We start from the raw sequence: 20,134 nt of genomic DNA on the forward strand, positions 1-20,134 counted from the left end.
CGGCAACTAAACCTAACCTAACCAGGTTAGATAGGTTTTTGATATGATTCATTAAGCCATGTTTTATATTTTAAGTTCATAAAATGCAGTTGCACAGAATCCCATAAGGAAGAACTTTGTTAGCTTATACCTGATGATTTTAATGTTTTTTAAATTGTTTTTATGCTGTAAGCTGCCCAGAGTTGTTTGACATGAGATGGGAAGCAAATAAATTTCATAATAAATAAATAAAATAAATAAAACTCTTCCATGCTTTCTGTGAATGCAAATCTTTTTACTGCTGTGCTGTTTCCCTGGCATTCCTATATCTAATTATCTTCTATATTACCGTAGTTATTATTTGTTAAATTTATTTGCAACCTATCTCACTGTGGGGCTACTCTAGGCAGCTTACAACAATAAAAAGGAAGAAATGAAAAGAGTGTTAACAAAACAGAACTAAAATAATACAACAATAAAATAAACAATGCAAAAGGATACAATGAGAATACATCAATATGATACCAAAAAGATGGATGGGTTGAGAACAGAGAGCAAGGGACGGAGTAGGTGGAGTCTGCCATCAATCTAGCAGCCACCTCCAATGTGGAATTCCCCTGTGTGGTCTCCTGCCCACCAGCAGAGCCAGGTGTTTAGGATCCTACAGAAGGATAGGAGGGTGGGGGCAGATCTTAACTTATAGGATAGAATGTTCCATGGAGGGGGGAGGGGCACTGCAGCAGAGAAGGATCTTCTTCTGGATCCTGATAGTCAAGAGTTCTTTCACCAATGGGATCAATAGAGGTAGGCCCTCTCTGCCAGCACAGGTATTCATTATGTTAATCAGATGGCTCTCTGCCTTGTAATCTGTTATATCTATTTCTCTAATGGCATCCTAGCCCCTAGATCTAATCTTCCCCAAATATTTTGTATTTCAGCTTTCATAATCCTTGGATGTAAGATGTCCTCAACATTTAACAGAATTTTAACAGTATAACAGAGTTGGAAGGGACCTTGGAGGTCAACCCTCTACTCAGGCAGGAAACCCTATACCATTTGCTCAATAGTAGCAACTGTGAGAGGGATCTTAAATATGAGCCAACAGTGTGCTGCAACTGCCCAAAAAGCCAACACAGTGTTAGGCTGCATTAATACAGGGATAGAATCAAGATCACGTGAAGTATTAATACCACTTTACAATGCCTTGGTAAGACCACACTTGGAATACTGCATCCAGTTTTGGTCACCACAATGTAAAACAGATGTTGAGACTCTAGAAAGAATACAGAGAAGAGCAACAAAGATGATTAGGGCACTGGAGGCTAAAACATATAAGGAATGGTTACTGGAATTGGGTATGTTTAGTTTAATGAAGAGAAGGACAAGGGAGGACATGATAGCAGTGTTCCAATATCTCAGAGGCTGCCACAAAGAAGAGGGAGTCAAGCGATTCTCCAAAGCACCTGAAGGTAGGACAAGAAGCAACGGATGGAAACTAACCAAAGAGAGAAGCAACCTAGAACTAAGGAGAAATTTTTGACAGAACAATTAATCAGTGAAACAACCTGCCTCCAGAAGCTGTGAATGCTCCAACTCTGGAAGTTTTAAAGAAGAGACTGGACAGCCATTTGTCTGAAATGGTATAGGGTTTTCTGCCTGAGCAGGGGGTTGGACTAGATGACCTCCAAGGTCCCTTCCAACTTTACTGTTGTTGTTGTTGTTGTTGTTTCAGACAAATGTTGTCCAATCTTTTCTTAAAAACTTCCAGTATTGGAGCACCCACAACTTCTGAAGGCAAGTCATTCCATTGATTAATTAATGTTTTCCCAGTGCCAGCTGAATTTTCCAGTTATTTTTATTTTTAGGGCTTATTTCTTCCCTTTCTGGTTCATTCCCCTTATTAGGTGGTAGTAGGTGAATTCCTGCTTTCTCTTCTTTATTTTTAATGATGCCATGTGAGGCTAAAGCAGAACTCAAGAACTCCAAAACTAAGTGAAATTTTTCTTTTCCAGCATGCCCAAATGTTTCTATAAGTGATAGAAAGAAATCAAATTTAAACTTTCTAAAAAGGAGCTATTCTAGTACAGATGTGTGTATCTTTAGCCACCAACTCTCACTATATTAACCCCTAAACTTTAATACACTGTGGGGACATAGATTGAATACAATATAAAAAGACCCTGTAATGGTTATTGAACTGTTATTTTGTCCCTATCTCCTTTTCATAGATTTTTTTTCTACTAATAAATGAAGACAGAATGTGTACCAGGACAGCATTAAGAGTTACAAATTAATGACATTTTAAACTGGTCTTAAAGTTTTATTTTGAAGCAATCCTAACTTTTCAGAATAAAAATTGAATTTTTAAAAATAACAGGTAGCTTATTTCCTCACTTTCATCCTTGTATATCATTGTTATTTATTGTACTTGTTTATTTAGTAATCAAATTTAGATACCGACCCATCTTGTGAGAAATTATAATCATCATCATTACTGTTAGCTGCACTGCATTGCATGTGTGCTTGCTCTGAGATGGAGGTAGAGATTGCTGGGGAGTATTCTGGATGCAAATTAATGTAAAATGAAAAATAAATGCCCATAGTAATTTTCAAACATGTAGGGCGTTGCTGTTTCCATAATTGTGCCCCCCAGGTGATATCTATAAATAACTTTTCAAATTGTCTGCAAAATAAAGGTCTCATAATATCATAAAGTTATAAATTTTAGATTTTTGGTAACCTAAAAACCTTTTTCTATATTTTTTGGAACATCATAGGGCCTGGCAATGTGTAACGGTATGAGGGAAAACGACCTTGCAAAATGGAGGGAAGAGGTGCTGCTTAGGAAGCAGTCAGATAAGAGAGGGCATAGCCCACAGCTGCATAATGGGTGGAGAAAAGGTGTCAGAAGGGACCCCCCCCTCCAAGTTCTCACACTGTAAAGGAGATGGTGGGAGATTTATACTTTCAGATTTGCAAGATTCTGTTAATGTAGGCTTATAGTAAAGTAGAATTACCTCATTTGGTTGTATTTCCTGTCTGGTCTACCTGGGAACGCTGACACAATGTGAGCTGCAGAAGCCACAATAATTTTATATGAGTTTAAGGAAGCAAGAATCATGGACATTTTTGATATTTGATATTTTGATATTAAAAAAAACCCCACAGTTGGATAGAGATTAAAAGGCCAAGTAGAGAAGTATATCTGGAAAACGAAATGAGCTTATGGGAAAGACGAAAAGAAGTAATCTCTCACTGTATTTGCTGCTGTTTGATGGAGGTGGGAGAATGAGCAGAAAGAGGCATCAGCATATCACAACTGCATATGAAGATTTTTAGTGTCGTGGTGAGATCACACAGTGATTCAATTATACAAGAACCATGGATCAAAACATATGCATGTTTGCCTTTTGAGCATGATTTGATGTCATTAACTCAGTGCTGTTTATTCTGGTTCTCAGACACAGAACCTTTTGGGCATACAGCATATTATCCCAAATTCTAGGATACTTTTTATAGGGAAGCCCATATAACAGAATAACAGAGTTGGAAAGGACTCTGTTAGTCTAGAATTCCCCAACCTTTCGAAGTTGGTGGCTCAGAACAGGGAAAGGGGGAAAAGAAAGGATGGTTTTGTGGGGGGGGGGGTGTAAATGCAGGTGCATGCGTATGCACACAAACACCGGTTACTCATGCGAGTGCGGCCACAAATGCCCACGATGCTCAGGGTGACGCTTGTGTGAATGGGGCTGTGTGTGCATGCACATATGCATGCACCTGCCAGCTACTTACATGGCCCAGTGGTCAATAGGTTGGGGACCCGTGTTCTAGTCCAACCTCCTGCTCAAGCAGGAAACCCGATGTCATTTCAGACTTGCTTTCTTTTGGCAATCAGTGAAGATAATGATAATGATAATGATAATAATAATAATCCCCCAGTGAGGCACTACCTTGACGTGATTGTGGGGCTTGTGTACTCTGAGGAAGATGAGAGCTATGCCAGAGGTTCAACCATACTGGACAGGTCTCATCAGAGGAGTCAGACAAAGAGTGTCTCTCCCATAAAAAATATGGTGAGATGTAAATTTCAGAATGCCATACCGGCTCGGATGTCACCCGGGTTAACAAGGTCCACGCTAGATATTGGAGTTCCTGGATATCTGGTGAAAAATGGGTTACAGGACTCAGGACTGTTGGCTGAGCAACCAGGGCCAGCAGCTGCAGAACTACTGGAAGAAAAGGTGTTTACCCGTCGCAGATATACAGTGATGGAAAACAAAGAAATAATGATCTGTTACTACAGATCAAGTCCAACAAGAAGAGGATATCTAAAACGAATGCACCAGTTCTGGAAAGAACAACATCCAGAATCAGAAATAACAGAACAGAGACTAGCAGATCAACGCCGATTTATAACACGAAATAAAATATTCACAGAAACAGAATTGGACAAACTGCAAAGGTTTACCCAGGGCAAAGAAATCAAAGCCTTACCAGAAGTAATTCAGAATGTAGAGGCAAACCAGGAGGAGTTGGCAGTGAAGGAACCCAGCAGAGATATAGAACTGTTCTCATTTGGAAACCAGGCACCTCTTCCTCAGGAAGAACAAAACCCTCTAACTAAAGAAATAAAAGAATTGAAACAAAGAATAACCGAGCATCTAGAACAGCACAAAAACAACAGAATAAGGCTGCCTGCATTGAAGCTTGTTCCAAAGAAACAGCACAAGCATTAAAAGATGCAAATACTGCAATATCAAGTATAAGCACCAATTCACTGCAAGAAACAAACCAACTAATGTACAGCACAGCTGCAATTATAACAGAATATCTGGGATGCAAAATCAACAAAAAAGAAAAACAAACAGTGCACCAGAAAAATGGAAGGTTAGACTAGAAAATAAGATCAGCAAGTTAAGATCACATGCAAGCAATCTAGAACAGATGAAAGAAAAGAAGCTGAAGAACAAGAAGACCAAAGAATACCTAATCAAGAAATACCACTTAGAAACAAGGAAGATCAAGGAAGCAATGGAAATAATAAAGCAACAAATAACAGCTATAGCCAGGAAAATCAGTAGATATGAAGCTCGAATTGCAAACTATAGGCAGAACCTCCAATTTCAATCCAATCAGAAACGTTTCTACCAATCCATCAATAAAAGGAATCAGTCAGTACCTGACAAGGAAGAAACAGTGCAATTCTGGAAGCAGATATGGGATAATCCAAAGAAATACAACAAGGATGCGGCTTGGTTAAAAGAGGTGGATGCAAATAAAACAGAAGTTGAAATGAAAGAACTAGTAATAACAACAAAAATGGTAGAAAAAAGAGCAAAGAAAATCAAAAATTGGTCATCACCAGGTGAAGATGAACTGCATGGGTTTTGGTTGAAACATCTAACTGTTATACACCCACTCATTGCCAAGCAATTCAACAATATACTACAAGGAGGAGAAATTGAAAAGTGGCTCACAACTGGGAAAACCTACCTAATAATGAAAAATCCAGCAAAAGGGGCAACACCAGGCAACTACAGGCCAATTACCTGCTTACCAACAATTTTCAAATTACTAACTGGTGTGGTAGCTGATGCAGTACAACAGCATCTAGTTGAAAACAATCTCTTTCCACCTGAGCAAAAAGGAAACCACCCCAATAGCAGAGGAACAAAAGATCAACTCCTAATAGACAAAATGATCTTGGAAAACTGCAAGAGAAGGAAGACCAACCTGAATTTGGCATGGATTGACTACAAAAATGCATTTGACTCTCTGCCACATGATTGGATAATCAAGTGCCTAGAAATAACAGGAGTAAGTAGAAACATCAGAAAATTTGTGCAAAAATCGATGGCACAATGGAAGACACAGTTGCAGATCAATGGTGAAAAGCTGGGAGAGGTTAATATCAAGCGAGGAATATTTCAAGGAGATTCATTATCACCATTACTATTTGTTATTGCACTGTTTCCTCTGTCAGCAATACTGAATAACTCAGGACATGGCTATCAAACATCAAAAACATCTGCCAGACTATCCCACCTCCTTTATATGGATGATCTGAAGCTGTATGGAAAAACATCATCTGAAATATAATCGCTGCTCAACACTGTCCGTATATATAGCCAAGATATTGTAATGGAGTTTGGCTTGGACAAATGTGCCACACTTACTATCAAACAAGGAAAAGTAGTTAAAACTGAAGGAATCAAGATGCCCCACGAAAATAACATTAAGAGTCTGGATGAGGAAGAGTACTACAAATACTTGGGTATCCTTCAAGCTGACAACATCAAGCACACTGAAGTCAAGAAAAAGATTAGAGGTGAATACATCAAGAGAGTGAATAAGATCTTAAAGTCCAAACTCAATGGAGGAAATACCATAAAGGCAATCAACACCTGGGCAATCCCAGTCATTAGGTACACAGCTGGACTAGTGGCCTGGACTCAAGCAGAACTAAAAGCAATGGATAGGCAGACCAGAAAAATAATGACAATGAATCATGCCCTTCATCCACGCAGTGACATTGACAGACTTTATCTACTAAGGCAAATAGGTGGGCGTGGAATGCTACAAGTACATCAGATGGTTGAAGAAGAAAAAGTGGCTTTGGAAGAATATCTGAAGAACAATGATGAAGATGCACTGAAATTAGTATATCAGGAAGGCTTACTGACTACTTGAGAGACCAAACTGGCCTACAAGAAAGACCAAATGAAGAACAGAATAGAGGCATGGGAAGACAAAGCACTACATGGCCAATACATTAAAAAAATAGCTGGGAAAGCAGATAATAATAAAACCTGGCAATGGCTAAGAGCAGGAAAATTGAAGAAAGAGACCGAGGGACTAATTCTGGCTGCACAAGACCAAGCCTTAAGGACAAATGCATATAAAGTCAAAATTGAGAAGACAACAACAGACAGTAAGTGCCGCCTATGCAAAGAAGCTGAAGAAACAGTGGACCACTTGGTAAGCTGTTGCAAGAAGATTGCACAGACTGACTACAAGCAGTGGCATGACAAAGTAGCAACAATGGTGCATTGGAAGATCTGCAAGAAATATCATTTGCCTGTAAGCAAGAACTGGTGGGATCATAAAATAGAGAAAATCATAGAAAATGATAAAATTAAACTGCTCTGGGACTTCAGAATTCAAACAGACAAGCACCTGCAACATAACACCCCAGACTTAACATTTGTCGATAAGAAAGACAAAAAAGTCTGGATAGTGGACGTGGCAGTGCCTGGAGATAGCAGAATAGACGAGAAAGAACTGGAGAAGATAACAAAATACAAAGACCTACAAATAGAAATAGAAAGACTGTGGCAAAAGCAAGCAAGGGTAGTACCAATAGTCATAGGCTCCTTGGTGCAATCCCAAAACAACTGGAGCACCACTTGAACACAATTGGCATTGACAAATTCGCTATTAGTCAATTGCAAAAGGCGGCCTTATTAGGAACTGCTTCCATCCTGCAACGATACCTGTAATACCATCAAACATACACATCTGCCTATCCCAGGTCCTGGGTAAGGACTCGATAGGTAGACAAAATGCCAAATCCAGTCTGAACATCTGGCTGACTGTGCGATGATTGATAATAATAATAATAATAATAAAGTTGGAAGGGACCTTGGAGGTCATCTAGTCCAACCCCCTGCTCAGGCAGGAAACCCTATCCCATTTCAGACAAATGGCTGTCCAGTCTCTTCTTAAAAACCTCCAGTGTTGGAACATTCACCTCTTCTGGAGGCAGGTTGTTCCACTGGTTAATTGTTCTAACTGTCAGGAAGTTTCTCCTTAGTTCTAGGTTGCTTCTCTCCTTGATTAGTTTCTATCCGTTGCTTCTTGTCCTGCCTTCAGGCACCTTGGAGAATAGGTTGACTCCCTCTTCTTTGTGGCAGCCCCTGAGATATTGGAACACTGCTATCATGTCCCCCCTCGTCCTTCTTTTCATTAAACTAGACATACCCAATTCCAGCAGCTTTTCCTTATATGCTTTAGCCTCCAGTCCCCTAATCATCTCACACATATACTCATGCCCAGCCACTGGCTTATTAAGATCTGGTATTTTAAAAAAATTCTGATGGTCTTCATAGTGATATTAGTTTTTATGCATTGGCTGGGTTTATTACTGTGATTTGTACTGTATTTTATTGCGAATATTCTTATGCTGGTTAAGATTTTTAAAGATTTATTGTTGGATTTTTATGCTGTTATGGTTTTGACTGAATTCATTGCACACCCAGGGAACAAATTGAGCAAATATAAATAATAACCAGATATGTATGGATTTATCTGTTTATATGTGGCCTGGAGAGAAAGTTAACAGAGATAGAAACCAATTTGCAATAAATTCAGGTCAAACAAAAGAAAATATTTCTCTATGTCTAATAAAGAAATTCTAAAATATACTGATACAAGGTTTCTGATTAACATAGATTTTTGTAGTTAAATAAATCTTAAAGATAATGGTCTGGAGGAGTGTACAATCAACAATGTTCCATGATAATTCTATAAAAATTCATATATAGACAACATCTATAGGCTAGTTGCTGAGATAGGGAGAACTCTTTTATCTGAGCCTTGCAATACTCAGTTTGCTTCAGCCCATTTTCCATCCAAATGCTTGTCTGCATGTAATGTCTCTTGATTTCTGAATGTAATGTTAAAGAAAACATGTTCTCCAAGCAACTTATTTTTACGTGCTTGTTTCCCCTGTGACATATTGTGAGCTGGATCTTTGTGCAATCCATGTTTACATGTTATGGTGATAGCTGTGATTCTTACTTTGATTTTAGGGAAATGTGTGATCATGGAATTTTTAACACAGTAACTCTTTCAACAGAGTTTCATCCAGTAATTCCAAATATAGAAGAGTGTTGTTCTTCTACTCTAAAATCAATTTTGATCAAACATTTTAGTTTAAATATATATTAGAAAGAGCTGATATATCTTAGAGAAGCAATGCCTTTAACTTACATCCTAATGCATTAATTACATAGTGACTTGATGCAAACTATCATCTTCCATCTGACCAGTCTTAAATGGAAAAAAGGGTTCTACTGGGCCAAAATAATTTCCTAAGAGGACTATTTATGTAAAAAAACATATCTGAGATTGAACAGGTCATATATATTTATCATCAAAGAAGAATCATTCCACCATTCCTTATGATTTGTAGAGTTCTTTTCAAGATGTCCCTTTTAGTCTTGAAATATTGGGAACCACAGAAGCCACAAATTTTCCAAAGCCACCCTATTTTCCAAAGCACCAGAAGGCAACACAAGAAACAATGGATGGAAACTAATCAAGGAGAGAAGCAACCCAGAACTAAGGAAAAGTTTCCTAATGATGAGAACAATTAACCAGTAGAATGCCTTGCCTTCAGAAGTTTTGGGTGCCCCATCGCTGGAGGTTTTTAAGAAGAGACTGGGCAGCCATTTGCCTGAAATGGTATAGGGTGCTTGACCAGGGGGTTGAACTAGAAGACTTCCAAGGTCCCTGCCAACTCTGTTATTCAATGTTCTCTGGCACCAACTGTAGTTTCCCTTTGGGGGCAGTTAGCAATTTTCTGGAGTGATTGCTATCATGTTGGGGAAAAGAAATCCCCTTGTTATTCTATACATTAAATGGACTAAGGCTTTTAAACTCGACTATTAATTAAGATAAACTGCCAACTGGCCAAATTTTCAGATTTCCCAAGCAATTCTAGATCTTCCCCTTTCCTCCCCTTTTCCTCCTTTCTCTTTTTTTCCGACCTGCCTTTTCTATAACTGTATGTATAAAACCCTCTCTTTTTCTGGACTGTTAAAGTTTATTTAGAAAAGTAGCTGCTGGGCTTTGAGAGGTATAGGTCAATTGTTTTGTTGGGTTGCATAAAACTGACTGAGACAATACTGTTGCTTTATGATAATTAACATTTAAGCAATTCTGCCTAGGATGAGAATAAAGTCCACTTGAAATCCTAGGGAGTGTAAAATTGTGTATTTTGTTCTCAGGATTTTGGGAGGGATAATCACCACATTTTCTCAGTTCCTAATAGGAGTGTGGTGGGGTTCAATCTACAATATAAAATGAACAGATAGCTGAGTGGCTCTTTATTCCTTTTTCTATTATCACTCAAAATTCCTGGAATGTTTATAAAAGTGTCAGGTGAACTCTTGAACAGGACATTTTGCTTCCAAAATTGTCAGTTTATGCATAAGAGTTAACAATGTTTTTAAGGGGACTAGGTACTTGAGTGGTAACAGAGAAAATAATATGTATTTTGTTTTTTCGTTCAATAAACTCTGTTAACACAATAGGGTAAATCCCAAACTCAAGCTAACACAATGGAGTCACTGTATTCATATTACATAACATGCCTTGAAAAACAAAGCACATTTTAGTTAAATACTCTATAACGGCTTTATTCATACAACATGATAAGACAATGGTGAGATTTCTGCAACTTATTGAACTAAGACATTCCCATTTTAGCTCGATGATGTGCCATCAAGTTGATGTGACTCCTAGTGACAACATAGATTTTTCTCTAAGATGATCTGTCCCAGAATCATAGCCACATGTTTGCTTTTATAACTAAACTCTTCTACATATTTGTACCAAATAATATAGTCAATTGATTTCATTGTACACCATCTGGTATCATCCATATCTATAGTCATTGTTTTGGTTGTTTGAGATTATTAGAAATGAAGAAACCATTGAATTCCAACTAAATTTTCCTCCTTGATGCTTCCAACATTGATCTTCAAGTCTTCAACTGCAAATAGTACAACTTGTTTGCATGTTTGGTCAATTTCAAATTGACCTTGTCCATAAAGCTTGTTATCTTTCTCTTCTTCTACATCAGTGGTTGGAGTATAAGATTGGATAATCATCATATTAATGGATTGTGCATGAAATCTAATTGATAGTATCGGTCACTGACTGTATTATACCCAAGTACTGTCCTTGCTATGTTCTTTCTGACTATGAAAGCAGTCACCTTTCTTCTTCCTTCCATTTTTGTGTCCTGGATGGTAAACAATAAGATCTTCTTTCTGAAAGGGTTCACATGCAGACCTTTTCAGTTTACCAATGTCAATGTACACTTGATTTATTTCGTTTTTGATTGTGTTGAGGTTTAATTTGTTCATACTTCTCTGTTCCATGTTCCAACTATAATTCTGTTTTTGCAGCTTTAGGTTTTCTGTTTTGCATTACAACATCAGCAAGCAGTTATCTTAGAGGCTTTAACCAAGACATATAATAATAATAGTAAAGTAAAGTTGGAAGGGACCTTGGAGGTCATCTAATCCAACCCCCTGCTCAGGCAGGAAACCCTATACCATTTCGGACAAATGGCTGTCCAGTCTCTTCTTAAAAACTTCCAGTGTTGGAGCATGTTAGAGAATTTTAATTTCTCTATTGGTGAAAAATAAATCAGAAGCTCTCACAGTTGACTGCATTTAGCTGATTCAAATAACTTTATATTTATATAAAAATATTTACAGTACCATTCTTCTTTACAGCAACATAACTCAATGAAGTCTTCTTACAGAGACAGACCAGAGACAAAACCTTGAGACTGGAAATCCAGCTCCTAACTCAATACTCTTTTGCACAGACTCAGTAGCACTTTCTTCCCATTGGCTGACTGAGTTACCACATGACTCTCCCTGTTCATGAATATTCCAACACTCCTCCCTTCATGACAGGAAGAGACATCAGGCCTATTGATTTAATACATTCTCCATAGTGAACATTACCCAATGGTTTAGTCATCATGTCTGCCAAATTATCCACAGAACAATGATGTAAACTAATCAATTTTCCTTTTACAGCTTCCCTGACATTACAATACTTAATGTCTACATGTTTACTTCTGTTCTTCACCCTGTCACCAGTTGCCATTTTTATACAGGCAGCATTGTCTTCAAATACCTTTACAGATTCTTTTACATTAATATTTAAATCTTGCAACAACTGTACATACCATGTAACTTCAGAACACAATTCAGATAAGGCAATAAACTCTGCTTCCGCTGTTGAAATAGCAACAGTTGTTTGTTTTCTGGACTTCCATCCAATCAGAGTCCCCCCAAACAATATTATAATCCCAGAATTTGATTTCCTTGTGTTTATGTCATTTGCATAGTCACTATCGCCATAACACTTTAATTTCAATTCCTCAGTAATCTGTATTTGAAGACCCAAATTTATAGTTCCCTTTAAATATCTGAGAACCCTTTTTTACACTCATCCAATGTAACTTTGTAGGTGCAGCAGTAAAACGACTCAAAATGCTTACTGCGCAAGCTATGTCTGGTCTGGACCACTGTGATAACAAACTCCCTATTGCTGAGTGATATATCTCTTGATCACAGGTTTCACCTTTGTCCACACTTAAACTATTATAAAAATCTGCACTCATGGGTGTGGGAGCAGTATTGCAATCTTTCATATTATATTTCTCCAATAACTGCTCAATTTTTCTCCTTTGACTGAGAATATAACCACCTTTTTCATTTTTCTGTATCTCTACACCAAGATAATTTTTTATTTCTCCCAAATCCTTTAATTCAAATTTCTTTCCTAATTTATCAGCAAATTCTTTGATTGTGATGCATCCTTTGCGATGAAGCAAAGATCATCCACAAATGATAACAGTAGACAATTCCCTCCTTGTAACTGTCCAGTATATATAGTTATCAGCTTTGCAACTTTTAAATCCAAGATCCTTTAAAGCAGTATCTAAACAGATATTCCAGTTTCTGGCTGACTGCTTCAGCCCATAAATAGCCTTGTTTAATTTATATACGATGTTAGGTTTTGCAATTTCATATCCTGGTGCTTGGATCATATAAATTTCTTCCTCTAACTCAGCATTGAGGAATGCAGTTGTGATATCAAAGTGCCAGATTTTATGCTTATATGCAGCTGCCAATGCCAGTGCTAATCTTATACTCTCACTTTTCACAGTTGGCGCAAATACTTCATCATAGTGCACATTCTTTAATTGTGAAAAACCTTGTGCCACTAACCTGGCCTTATACTGTATATCATTATTTGGCAATACCTTTTTCTTATATACCCATTTACAACCCACAGCTTTGGTTCCCTGTGGCAAAGTCACTGATTTAAATACTTCATGGTCTCTCATGGATTTCATCTCTTTATCCATGGCCTCCTTCCATCTTTCTTGTTCAGCCTTTGGTAATGCCAACACCTCTTTATAACTTCTTGGCTCATACCACACATTGCAAACCTTTACCTTGCTAGCAGAATACCTGTCAGGCGGAATTCCTTTATTACATCACTCTGACCTACGTGGTATTAACTGCTCCTGTGTCTCAAGTCCTTCTGGCTCCATGTCTTGTTCAGCCTCTCCTCCCTGAACATGGACATCTTCTATAATCATTTTTTCATCATTAGATGAGTTATTGTCACTAAACAGATCGCCGTCATTAAGTGAGACATACCCAGAATTTGCATTAATTCTATCCCAATTTTGTTCTGCAAAATTAGCAGACCTTGAAATTATAATTCTTTTACTTCCATCGCTAAAGCGATATCCTTTTGACCCTGGCTCATAGCCCACAAACCTGAGCTTTCTTGCCTTTTGCTGTCCCTTTCTTCTGATTGCTTTTGGAATATGTACCCATGCAGTACTTCCAAAAATTCTCAAATGTGCCAGTGATGGCTTTCTCCCATATAGAATGGCATATGGAGTATTATTAATGGAGGAACTCCACAGCCTGTTAACTATATAATTAGCAGTCAATATGGCTTCTCCCCAATATGACCTGCTCATACCAGAATCCTCCAATAATGAATCTTTCATTGTTTGCAAAACACCATTTCTTCTTTCAGCTACACCATTCTCTGCTGCTGTGTAAGGATTTGTACATCTGTGTCTTATCCCCAACTGCCCCAACCATTGTTGGAATTTAGTTGACATAAATTCAGTACCTCTGTCAGTTTGCAACTGACACACTTGTTGTCTGTACCTTCTCTCTACAAAACTTACCCACTGTTTGAATTGTTGTAGCACCTCTGTCTTTGCTCTAAGCAAATAGCAAAATGAATACCTGCTAAAATTATCAACAAATTACCAGTGCATATTTTGCTCCTCCCAAACTGGCTTGCATAGGTCCCACCAGATCTGCATGAACCAGCTCTAGAACTCTTTTTGTTTGTCTTGTGCTATTTACTAACTGGGAATGCCTTTGACTTTGATGCTTTGCATACTGCACAATCCAAATATGTTTTGCATCCCTTCAAATTTAGCCCTTCTGCAAAATCTTGCATTTGCTGCAAAACTTTAAAGCTTGCATGGCCAAGTCTTCTATGCAGAAGATGAACACATAAATCATGCTCTGCAACATTCTTAAATATGTGGGAACATTGAGCCTTTTGTCCCTGCAATACATATAGATTATCTTCCTTTATGCCTTCTGCACAAATATTCCCATTCCTTTTGATGAGACATTTCCCATTTACAAAAATGACCTCAAAACCTTGTTTGTCTAAATTAGACACACTTAACAAATTATGTTCCATCTCAGGTACACAAAGCACATTGGTAAACTTTGATTCCAAATATGGAATTTTTACATCACCTCTTCCAATGACTTTTGCTTGCTGGCCATTTGCCAAAGCCACAGCTTCTTGTGCTACTGGAACAAACCTGCAAAATAATTCAGAGTTATTAACAATTGTTTGACTTGCTCCACTATCAATTAGCCACTTGTCTCTGTTGTTGCTATTGCAAACTTTTGCAACACCAAAATGTTCCTGTTGCAAAGCAGTCCTTTTTCTTTGCACAAATGTCTTGTTCTGCAAATTGTTCCTTTGCAAACAGTTCCTTTGCAAATGTGTCTTTTCTCCACAAATGTAGCAAGAAGCTCTCTGCTTGCAAAATCTCTTTTGTTGCAATTTGGTCCGGGTCTGATCTGCTTGTTTCTTCTCCTCTGGAGACTTGCAGTCTGGACCCCCTCCTCAGGAATTTCTCCTCCTCGTGGCTGCTTCTAAAATGGCGTTTTTCTTGTTCATTAAGCAAACATGCCTTTAAAGCCTCAAACTTTAAGTCTTGCTCTTCTTTGCACTCAAATATTGCAGAAACTGTGTCCCAGGTTTTATCTAAACTGTTCAACACCAATAAAACCTTCTGGGACTCAGGGAATTTAATCCCACATTGTTCTAAGTCCAAAAATAAACTTTGCATTTTATTTAAATGCTGTTCCACAGATTCACCTGGTTGCAAATAGGCTCTGTAAAGTTTTCTTGATAATTGCACTATGTTGTAAGCAGAAACATTCAGGTGCACAGCTCTCAATTTCAACCAAATCTCCTTTGCAGTCTTTAAATTTGCAACATTTAGAAACTGATCATCATCTAAATTCAAGATAAGATAAGCTATAGTTTGATCATGGCTTTTCTGATCTGCAGCTGCAAACACTTGTGGTGGATTTTCAACAATATACCACAGCTCTTTTGCTTCCAGCAAACATTCCATTTTTGCAGCCCACACAATGTAATTCTTCTTGCCCAAATGAGGCATACAGCTTTCCTTAAATTCCATTGCAGCCATTCTGCCTTGTTGTTATACTTTCTAAACACAGGCAATTTCTTCCAGCTTTAAATTACAATGCAGTCCTTAGTAAGCTCTGGGCCCATAACCTGTTAGAGAATTTTAATTTCTCTATTGGTGAAAAATAAATCAGAAGCTCTCACAGTTGACTGCATTTAGCTGATTCAAATAACTTTATATTTATATAAAAATATTTACAGTACCATTCTTCTTTACAGCAACATAACTCAATGAAGTCTTTTTACAGAGACAGACCAGAGACAAAACCTTGAGACTGGAAATCCAGCTCCTAACTCAATACTCTTTTGCACAGACTCAGTAGCACTTTCTTCCCATTGGCTGACTGAGTTACCACATGACTCTTCCTGTTCATGAATATTCCAACAGAGCATTTACTGCTTCTGGAGGCAGGTTGTTCCACTGATTAATTGTTCTCACTGTCAGGAAGTTTCTCCTTAGTTCTAGGTTGCTTCTCTCCTTGCTTAGTTTCCACCCATTGCTTCTTGTCCTGCCTTCAGGCGCTTTGGAGAATAGCTTGACTCCCTCTTCTTTGTGGCAGCCCCTGAGATATTGGAACACTGCTATCATGTCCCCCCTCATCCTTCTCTTCGGTAAACTAGACATACCCAATTCCAGCAACCGTTCCTTATATGTTTTAGCTTCCAGTCCCCTAATCATCTTTGTTGCTCTTCTCTGTACTCTTTCTAGAGTCTCAACATCTTTTTTACATCGTGGTGACTAAAACTGGATGCAATATTCTAAGTGTGGCCTTACCAAGGCATTGGTATATAATAAGCATAATTAAAAGCTCTTGAGCTCTTCCTCAATAGCATGTTGAATGCCATCTGACCTGTGAGGTTCACCATGTAGCACTATATCATTAATCATTTTATCTTGTCTATCTATTTGATTTTCCTAGTAAAGAGGTTTACTATTTCCTTCTCCCACACAATATGGAATGATACCATTGCCATTGACACTAAAATGACCACCCATCTTCTTATATTGTTACTGCCCAGTATGGGTGCCTGCTTGTTTTAGCCAGGCAGCTGAGATGACCTTCATATATCTTTGGTGATGCTGCTAGGATATTATATACTTTTAGCATATACTTGTGGTGTTCTTCATGTATCTCTCGCAGGGACCTCCCCTCTCCTCCACCATGATAACACAGGACAGCAGGACTTGAGGTCCACTTTAGCCTAGCTTAGTAGATTATGAAATTTTAATCACAATATAAGTTTCTTGTCCTAAGTTTGATTCAGCAAATTGTATGACTTTTTATAAAAAAAATTTACAGGAAATTTGGCCAGTTTGGGATTCCAAACCAAAGACCAAAACTTAAAATTTAATGAAATTACCTAATTTATCTAATCTTAGCAACCCCTGTTTCCTTCTCCTTAGTGCTGCAACTATATATATGTTTAAAATTTCTGTTCCAGGGCCTTACTCTTTATATTTAATGATGTTATAATCTGTGAAAACGTTGTGGTAGTAACCATGATTAATCTTCTTGTGCCAGGAAAATTTTTTCCTTCAGAATGTATGGGATCACAAAGTGTAAAGTATCATTGTGTTCATGCATCATCTGAGTGGTGGAAGGAACAGCTTTCTTCAGTTCATTTTTTTTCTTGATTATTCCTTGCTGTGTGCAGAAGAATGGAAAATATGGTCACTTTCCCCTTTCTGTTGAGTACAGAGAGGAGGATTATCTTCTCCATGTGTTATGGTAGACTTCCATTTGTTCCTGTAGACTTTGGGAGGACTTGGGAACTGGAATTTTTCTGTTTGGGACTCATATTTATGGTTTTGTCTTTGTTACCAATTTCTTGCTAGTGCACTCTTAATTGACTATGAAAATTATAATATTTTATTGCCTGATAAACAAAGTTGCCAAAATCAACTTCTAGCAGCTAACTTCATAGAGCTGGATGGACAAGCATGCCCAAATTTAGGTTTGTGATATATAGTATGAATAATCCCTCAGGCTCATGGACTAAAGAAATAACTCTTCCTTTCTGGCACATAATTTGAGAAATATAATCAAAATATCTTCTAAATGAGCTGGCGTTTCTTTGTCAGGTAGAAAAAGTCACCTTGCAATCCTTCAAGTATCTACATGGCTATTTACTGCTCTTCTCCAATACCCTTAAAATTCAATTTATTACAGTTAGCGATAATGAGATTTTCTATATCTGAAAAGAAGAGAATCTCTTCCTGTCTTGTGCCTGACAGTGTATGTTTAGTTAGGCAGTGAATATAAGTTGCTTCTGTCATTTCACCAAGAACGTTTTTTTTTCTGACAACGTACACTAAAAAGAATACTTTCAATTATTCAGGAAAATACAACTGCTGCCTATGAACAGATGCCCATCTGGTTGGGTACAAATTAGCTTTTGATGTCAAAGTCATTAAAAGCAGTTCAATAGCAATGTATAAGGTATAGACAAATGTTGCTTAATATACTGGTCAGCACTGGCCTTATCCTTATTCAATTGTCTTTAAAGCCTCTGTGGATTTTGAAATACACTCAATGATTTAGCTGAGAAATAGCTTCCATTACAAGACCACAGAGAAGATGGAGGCAGGAGGATTCCACAGGATGAGAATTGATTAGTTAGCAGTAACCATCATTGATTTCCTGCTGACATTATGAAATACTTCCTTAAAGAGAATGAAAAAATTGTAAAATTCTTCCAAGAAATTCCACTGAAAGTGGAATTTGAAACTTTCCTGTAAGACAAATCCCAGCATCAATAATCATTAGCTTTTGCCTTATAATACACAATCTGCATAGAAAAAGAAAAAAGAAAAGGGAAAGATGGAGGGGGAGAAGGAAGCGGCAGTCTTTTGAGTTCAAAGACATGCTGTTGTGCAGTTCATCTGTGGACAACAAGGTGGTTTTGCAGTTCCAGTCTGGAAGCATAGAGTCTATCACAGTGGGGGCACTGAAAAATCCATTGTTATAGTAACTGTGGTGTTAGTCTGTGATACTGCTCATGGTTTTCTGTAATTTTTGGTGGCACCTATCTTCAAAACAATTGGAGGCTTCATAGCACAAGGCTCACCAGCATGTTCTGTCAGCAGCTGCAGCTTCTAGTTCCTTTAGTGGGATGTCACAGTGGTGTAGAGGTTTTTTTTCATAATCTGCAGCATTTCCATGTGTAACATCTTTTCCCAGATTTCAGTACACTATAGAGCAACTGGTGAAGCATCTATTCTGAAGATGTGCCATCTATTCTGATGAAGTATTCCACTCATCTCATCTGAGCTCTGATAATCAGGTACTCAATGCCGGAGGGCTCTGTGCAATCCAAGACCCCTAGGTTGGAGACATGATCTTATCAACAAATACCAAGGATGGAGTGGAGATCACACATGTGAATTTTCTCCAATTGTTTGATGTGTCTTCAGTGCAGATTCCAGGACTTACCTTCATATGGAACAGGCATGTCAAACTTGCGACGTCACATGATGTCGCGTGACATATCACAACTTTTTCCCCATTGCCGGCAATGGGGTTGGCGCAGATTCATCATGACGCATCCGGTCTGCGGGCCGGCAGTTTGACATGCCTAATATAGAAGAAAAGGGATAACTACAATATATATAACTGCAGTTTTTGTGACAATATACATGTTGTATTGATTGAGCACTCTAGTTCACAGATGTCCTGGTGCCTGACTGGCCTTATTGATTCTGGAGTCAATTTCTTTGTTTATAACCCCATCACTTGAGATCATGTTTCCCAACTGTTTGAAGCTGTTTATATTTGTTAGCTGAGTATCATCAACAATGATTTTGGTTCTACTATCATGGTATTTGGCATGGGTTGGTAAAATACTTCAGTCTTGTTGAGGCTGGTAGTCAGGCAAAGAACATAGCAGCATCTGAGAATTAGTTCAGCAACTAATTCAGCAACTGTATATAACCTGTGTCCTTGTGCTCCAGGAATACACAATATGCATATAACTTGTCCTTGTGCTCCAGGAATACACAATATGCAAACGAAGAACAGATTGAATGGCTATGTGATGGACTATAGTAACACAGCAGTTTCCCAGGAAGCACATCCCAAGGGATAGTGGTGATGAGACAAGGGACAGCACAGTCCAGAGCTGAATTTGGGAAGAGATTTAGGATAGCCACTCTCTAGAATCTTCCAGGATTTATCTGTTAGCTTGGGATAGTATAGGTTTGGTCTGTCAAGATTCTGTCTATGCAGTGTAAGCAAATATAGAACTGAATTTTGGCTGGATTGTTTTGCATTGTTCTTTGGCTAGGCCTGACAGGATAGCACATCCTGTTTTACCCCATTGGATATGGCAAATATAGCTGATGCATCATCATTGTAAAGAACCTTTCCCATCATTCCATCATGGAGTAGCTGAATCAACTTCATGATGCCTTCATTTAGTCAAATGGGTAGAGATGTTTTTTCCGCAGATCAGTTTTGATTACAAAAACCTACTTCATGAGTCCTCTTGTCAGTCTATGATTTTCCTGTCCAAAAGAATGGTATATCCATTCACTGTTTCCTGTAATGAACACTCATCTGCCAGCCTG

This window comes from Crotalus tigris, unplaced genomic scaffold (genome assembly GCF_016545835.1).
Source record: "Crotalus tigris isolate CLP2741 ecotype Arizona unplaced genomic scaffold, ASM1654583v1 scf7180000024398.1132909, whole genome shotgun sequence".
In the NCBI taxonomy this organism is placed as follows: Eukaryota; Metazoa; Chordata; class Lepidosauria; order Squamata; family Viperidae; genus Crotalus; species Crotalus tigris.